This window comes from Pyxicephalus adspersus, chromosome 2, assembly GCF_032062135.1.
Source record: "Pyxicephalus adspersus chromosome 2, UCB_Pads_2.0, whole genome shotgun sequence".
Taxonomy (NCBI): domain Eukaryota; kingdom Metazoa; phylum Chordata; class Amphibia; order Anura; family Pyxicephalidae; genus Pyxicephalus; species Pyxicephalus adspersus.
In genome coordinates this window covers 96,725,851-96,732,789 of record NC_092859.1, presented here as the reverse complement: position 1 = coordinate 96,732,789, position 6,939 = coordinate 96,725,851, and positions in this window count along the sequence as shown.

Below are 6,939 nucleotides of genomic sequence, written 5' to 3'. Positions count from 1 at the left end.
CATACACCATACAAAGAAGACAAAAAAACCAACTGCTACATTAATGGTTGCTAACACAAACTGAATAAATTACTTCAAAACACAAAATAAGTGTCTTGGACCTACCTGTTCAAGGTTTTATCTGTAATGGGATTTGGTAACTTTTTTGTGAATCTTTTACGAGCATTATATGATACACCACTGGCATATATTTCACTGGAAGGCTTTCTCTCACCCAATTTTACCATCAAAAGAGGTACGAGGCAAGGTTGCCCCCTGCCCCCCCCCTTTTATTTACTCTTGCTTTCGAACCCCTGGCAATAGCAATTTGGGAAGACCAGAATATTGGGGCGGCTGGTGTGGCACGAGAAAGCATAAATGTGCATTATTTGCTGATCACATTCTCATGTATATTTCTTCCCCTTATGTCACACTGCCTAACCTCTTTAGAATTTTGGATACTTTTGCAGCCCTTTCTGATCTACATGTAAATCGTTCTAAATCCCAAGCTCCTAATAGCAATATTCCTGATCTTCAACTTTCTCTGGTCAAAGATAATTTTGATCCCTTTTGGGAGGAGAACTGCAATATCTGGGGATACAACTAAATTCAGCTTATCGGTCCTTATTTCAGTCCAATTACACCACATTACTATAAAAGATTTACTTGGATTTGAAAAATTGGTCTACTGTTTCTCCATCCTGGCTAGGCCAGATAGCAGCTGTCAAGATGAATATTTTACCACGTGTCTTATATTTGTTTAGCACCGTCCCCATCCTGGTGCCACCCTCAGTATTTATATCCCCTCAAAGCAAAATCATAAATTTCATTTGGCAAACGAAGTAGGATCCAGAGGAAGACAATGCTTGCCCTTCGCTCACAAGGGGGCTTGGGGGGTCCCTCTCTTCAATCACTACTTTATAGCTGCCCAAATTTCACAGTTCTCACACTCCACAATATGAGGGATCAGGCCACAGTGGGCAGATATAGAAGAGTCCACTGTTTTATTAGTAAATATAGAATTTTTGATGTGGACTCCTAGGAAAAACAGACATCTCAGAAGGTTCCCTCCTTTATGTCACTCTCTTCAGATATGGGATAAATAATGGTCATATCCGGTGCTATGCTCGGCCCCTGTTCCTCTCACCCCCCTTTGGAATAATCCAGAGTTCACTTTCGGAAGAGATCTAGATAGATTTATCTGGTGGGTTGACAAAGGGTTTGAACAAATTCATGACATTATAAATGTCCGTGATATTTCCAGTTTTAAATATCTGGTTAGTAAGAAGGAACTGCCAAGTCGTGATTATTTTCGCTATCAGCAAATTCGGTCCTTCATGAGTTCCAAAATTCGCCCAATGCGACCAACTGCATTTGAAAGCTCATGCAGATGGCCGACATAAAAGGCAAAATCTCATTTATAAATACCATATTAATGACTTAAAACTGAAATATATGTGTTCTTGGGAAGATGATTTGGGAATTTCCTTATCCAGGGAGGAGTGGAGTGAAGTTGCCTACCCGCTCTCCAAAATTTCGCTCAACTCGGCCATGATGGAGGCAAACTTTAAGGTGCTGTTAAGGTGGAACCTGGTACCTGAGACTCTCCAAATGTCACCCCTCAGCTTCTCCTTTGTCCTTTAGAGGATGTGATACTAGGGGTACAATGCTGCATATGTGGTGGACAAGTCCAGTAGCCCAGGATTATTGGAGAGAGATATTTGGAGATATCTCCAGAGGCAGCTCTGTTTAGCAATTGTGATTTGGTGGCTCCCAAGTCCTCCCTGAAACTTTTAAAAACTGATTCTGCTGGCAGCTCAGGTCACTCTTGCTAAGTCTTGGAAATCCAATACAATAATTCTGGGTCTACTCTTTGCCAAGATGGATTGGATTATGGTCAATGACAGGATGACGCATGTACTTCAAAATAAAATAGAGAAATTTGACAGGATCTGGGACCCTTGGATAAGATATACAGTAAATCCCCCACTAGGGCTTTTAATTAAGGCTGACTGTATTTGGCAATGTGTTGGTTCCCACCCCCTACGACTCCTTCCTCTTTTTCTCCTCTGTTGTTGTGTCTTGTCTTGTCAACGTTGTAAAGTCCTTGTTGATTTTTAGAACCATTGGTTCAGATTCTAGACATGTAAGCTGCTCAGGAGTTACCTATAAACATTGTTTTTTATTAGGCTCTTTCAGTTGGGTTCCTTATTTTGCACTGGACCTTTCAAAACTTTTGCACTGTTATTGAAGTTGTTTGCCTTATTTTGTATACAGTTGTTCAATTTTTTTTTCTATCTTAAAAATTAATACAAATATTGAAATCCAAAACACAAAATAATAACTGGGACACAGTTCCAAATATCGTAAACCAAGTTTATAACCCAACATATTCGGTAAATAATTAATCAGCAGATATACAAGTAGGAAAACTTGAAATAAATCTTTAACAATTGATTCATCTCATCTCAAGCACTAGTGCATTCATAGCAAGTACAAATGCTTACACCCCAAGGTAGCACACTTGATAGTTTTTTAACCTCTCCAGTTACTTGCTTGAGTTTCTCTGGTCTAGAAAATCTGCATGACCAGAGCAGAACCTTTACACAATTTCAGTGGGCCAAGATGTATAAATCCACTCCCTGAACAGACCACACTTGTTTACTCCAGCACATCATGTGGCTTCCTGTGCACATAGCAATGGGTCAGCCCCAGAACTACTACCTATTACCTACAACCAAACACATTGTGATGTATTTATTAAGAAAGGAGAACAGCTAAGACATCCAAGAAGTGCATCATCTGTAGAAATAAGTATTGCAGACCATGTATTTTAACTTCCAGGTTAACATATATTGCATCATGCCATGATGCATTGAAGTGCATAATCAAACAGAAAATGCATAAAGTAAAAGGGCAACAGTGTTAACTCCGCCAAAGGGTTCTGATGCAATAGGGTCAATTTACTAAAAGATTACTGTATAGATTGTTCACATAGCAAAGTGGATGTTTCAAGTCAAATCAAGGACTTTAAATATCCAATCATATAGGAGGGAAATGATAAAAAAGACAAATAGATTTTTGCTTGCACATGATGGATCTCTTTCATTTCGCTTTTTCTTCCAATCATCACAATTAATTGACTCATTGAGCTGCCATCTCTTCTAACACTTCAGCCCTGCTATACAAAAACAGTCAGAGGTGGATAGCAGGTCATATTTAGGAACATAATACTGCTTTGGATTTAGCAAACATGGAAACTACACTACTATCCTATTTTCAACATGCTGCCACCTTCATATTGTTGCTGCTTACCTGAACTTTGTATGCACTTGCCATGATGTTTCTATGACTATGAGTATCCCTTTACATATGTTACCACTAACAATCAGGGCTATAATACAGATGGATACCAACAAGGCTGATAAGCAAATGAAAGCCTAAACGTCCTTCAATGTTATCAGGTTGATGAGTCACTTATAAGCTCCATGTGGGATATATCATAATATTTTTGCCTGGAATTTTATTATTCATCTCATTACTATTAAAAAAACTCATGTAGCAATGCACACCTATATAACAAGGTACCACTGTAGTCCTAAATGTTGGTAGGTGGTTTAGCTTAAAAACACAAAGCAGATATATTACATAATATCTGCAGACATTGGTGGCATTCACAGATGTCACCAATCAGTGATCTGTTTTGCTAGCCTTCTCCCTCACCTATAAAAGTCAATTTCACATTCTCAGCAGTAGGGATGTGGTGGACTCAGCACTTTGAAAAATAAAATCCACAGGAGCCCAGAGACCTGAGCTGCAGACACTCTACATTTGTCATGTATCCAGCATCAACATGGTACATACTTGTCATACACAAAAGCAAAAACATATTTTTATATACAAAATTGTGTGTCACATATGGATTTTTAATAAACAGATGATGATGACAGATAAAAACTGACAAGACATAATCTTTGCTTCTGTATTGATTATGTATAATTTTGCCACTTTCAGGACCTGTGTAGGGATGTATGGAATCCCCAGGAATATTGCATCAATAAACTTGTCAAGCCAAATATATATATATATATATATATATATATATATATATATATACACACACACACACACAAATAGGCACACAATATAACATATGTAACATACATATGTGTTCTCTTTTACAGCTGGTGCAATAAAGGAACTAAATGAAAGTTCATATTTACAGTACCTATATAATTTTGTCTAGTCATTGACAAGTACACCAGGGGAAAAAAAGGAAAAAAAAAGAACATTACAAGTCAGCTCAGCTATTTTGAAATAAATCTTTGATTAGTGTGCATGTGCAGCCCGGAACTGATGACTGCCCTTTAGACCCACTGTACACTCCCTGGAGGGAGACATGCTGCACCTTATATGATCAGTGCCTGTTTCCATTTTCCCTCTTCTGACAGCAGCCCACACTATTTAGTGATGAGGTCGAGAGCAGTCAAGCAGAAACAACACCCGGGGAGGGTCACAGTCAAAGAGGCCGTGCTGAGAGCTTCAGCCAAGATGGCGCACACTTTCCACACTTCCTCAGATGCTGAGCAGGACCAGAGTAGAGTCTCCCTCTTCTCCATTGCCACCTTCTCAGTATTCCCTGCACCAGCCTGGGTTGGTGGCTAAATTCCACCGGATGCCTCACAGAGCCCAGGATGCCACTTCTTACTAAATCACTAAGCAACTTACCAAAAAAATCTTTTGGTAAGTTGCTTGGTAAGTGACTTGGGTCACTGCACATCACTCATTGAAGTTAGAATGAATTATGTCACTATGATCCTAGAAGGTCATGAGGAGAAAACTGAGAGCTTAAAAGTAGAACTTCAAATAGGTTGGAAATAAGGACAGGCGCTCTAATGTACACATACAAGGCAACCCTGCATCTGTTCTGGACTTTCAATCTACTGTGACAACCCTGTTTCAGGAGCTTTCCCCTGGCATTCTGATTGAATGGCCTAAATTTGATAGAATTCATTTGGCTCTAACCAAATGGTAACCTGATGGCCCTCCATGGGATATTGTGGTAAAACTTCATTACTATTATACCAAGGAAACCCTTCTTTGTGTTGCAAAGGAAGCAGAGAAATTCTCTTTTCAGAGTACCACCTGTTCACAGACCTGGCGCCTCCTACTGCCTGCAAGCAGAGGGAAATAAATTCCCCTTTTAAAAACTCTTTTCTACATAGGCAATACTCTGTATCGACATTACCTCCTCTACACATCCTTTTTTTCTTTGGACTGGTTAGCAGTACTTCTTACAGGCACGAGACAGTAAGTGAAGACGCTGCTGAACTGTGGCAGACCCACATTGTCCTCAGTTTTCTCCATCTAGATCACAGGTGTCAAACACAGGGCTCGGGGTCCGAATCGGTCCTATCTGGCCATTTTATGGGGCCCACGGTTACTGTGCCGCATCCAAGTGCCTGACATTTGCAGGCAGAAGGACCCTGTCCCAGAAAGCTACAGATAGCTAAGTAAAAGCAGTGAGGTCAACACAAGTGCCTGACTGCACTGCAGGCAGAAGAACCCCAGTTGCGTCTTCACACTTCTGTCGAGACCCAGCACTAAGCACGACTGTGCCAGAGTCCCGATCCTGCTGCCAGTAGTATGCTGCTGCTCCAGGTATGGAATCTCAGTGGGATGGTACTTAGCAATGTCTCCAGACTCAGAAACACATGCCTCCACCTCAGTACAGTCGGTGGCTCCATTCCTGTCACATAGACAGGCCAGGACAGGCCAGGATACAGGTCAGATACACCTACCTCAGAAAAATCTGCTAAGAACAAAAAGCAATCACTCCCAAAATGTCCAACAAGAAAAAAGTTGATGCAGAAGGGAGAAAATGTAATAAAAAATTGGAATATATGTTTATGCTTCACGAAGACAAGCATGTTCTTATTTTCAGAACATTAATGCACAAGGAAGGTGTGTGATGTGGTTTCTCAGGGTGAGGCAGCATCTATACTTCTACTAAGACTATGTATCCTAAAAAGTTTGTCCTGTGACTTCCGGGGGAAGGGCCTGTGATGGTGGCCGCATTTTACACAGAGCTCCAAAATTTTTTTTCAAGAGTCCAATTGACCACCTTTCTCTTAACATTGTGTTTTTTTGGTTATGTTCTTTTCTCAGGAATCACTTTGTTAGCCCATTTGGCATTATGCTACATAGTGTACTATAATGCTTGCCCGCTGTACCAGCAATGACATTATGCAACAGTTAATTTGTTTTTCTGTTTCTACCTTGCAAATGTTTTTAGAGCATTGCAAACTTGATGTGATTTGTATTTACTGTTTTTTTTTGCCTAAGTATTGTCCTAGCCGATTGTGTGCCCTCAAACTATGAAGAAACCCCCCTCCCATTGGTCTCACCAAGGACTTGACAGCCTGGGACAGCCAAGCCAGCCCTTTTGTGATTTACGCCCACCACCCTCATTTTTCATGCCCCCAGATGGGTTATGATGGCTACACTGCCTAACTCTAGTAACACCACCCCCAGCCACTTCATCCCCCCTAAAATTGTAACTTGGAACGTAGAAGGACTCAACCATCCCATTAGGAGGCGCAAGGTCACCTCACATTTACGCGCTTACCATCCTGATCTGGTGTTTCTTCAAGAGACGCATCTGAAGGCGGGTGATACAGTAGGGATGCCTAGATCCTAGGTGGGGGATATGCTAACCTCTTCTTACACTAAAAAGAATGCGGAGTGGCGATCTTAATTCGTAGATCCCTACCTTTCCAAATTATTGATTCACAGATAGACCCTGGTTCTTGGTATATCCTAATAAAAGCAAACATCCAAGGCATTACATATTCTTTCCTTAATGTTTATGCCCCCCACTGGGCCCACTTCTTTGACCATATTCTAAAACTCTTCCTGGAAGGTGATTACCCCAATCTCATTATTGCAGGGGATTTTAAG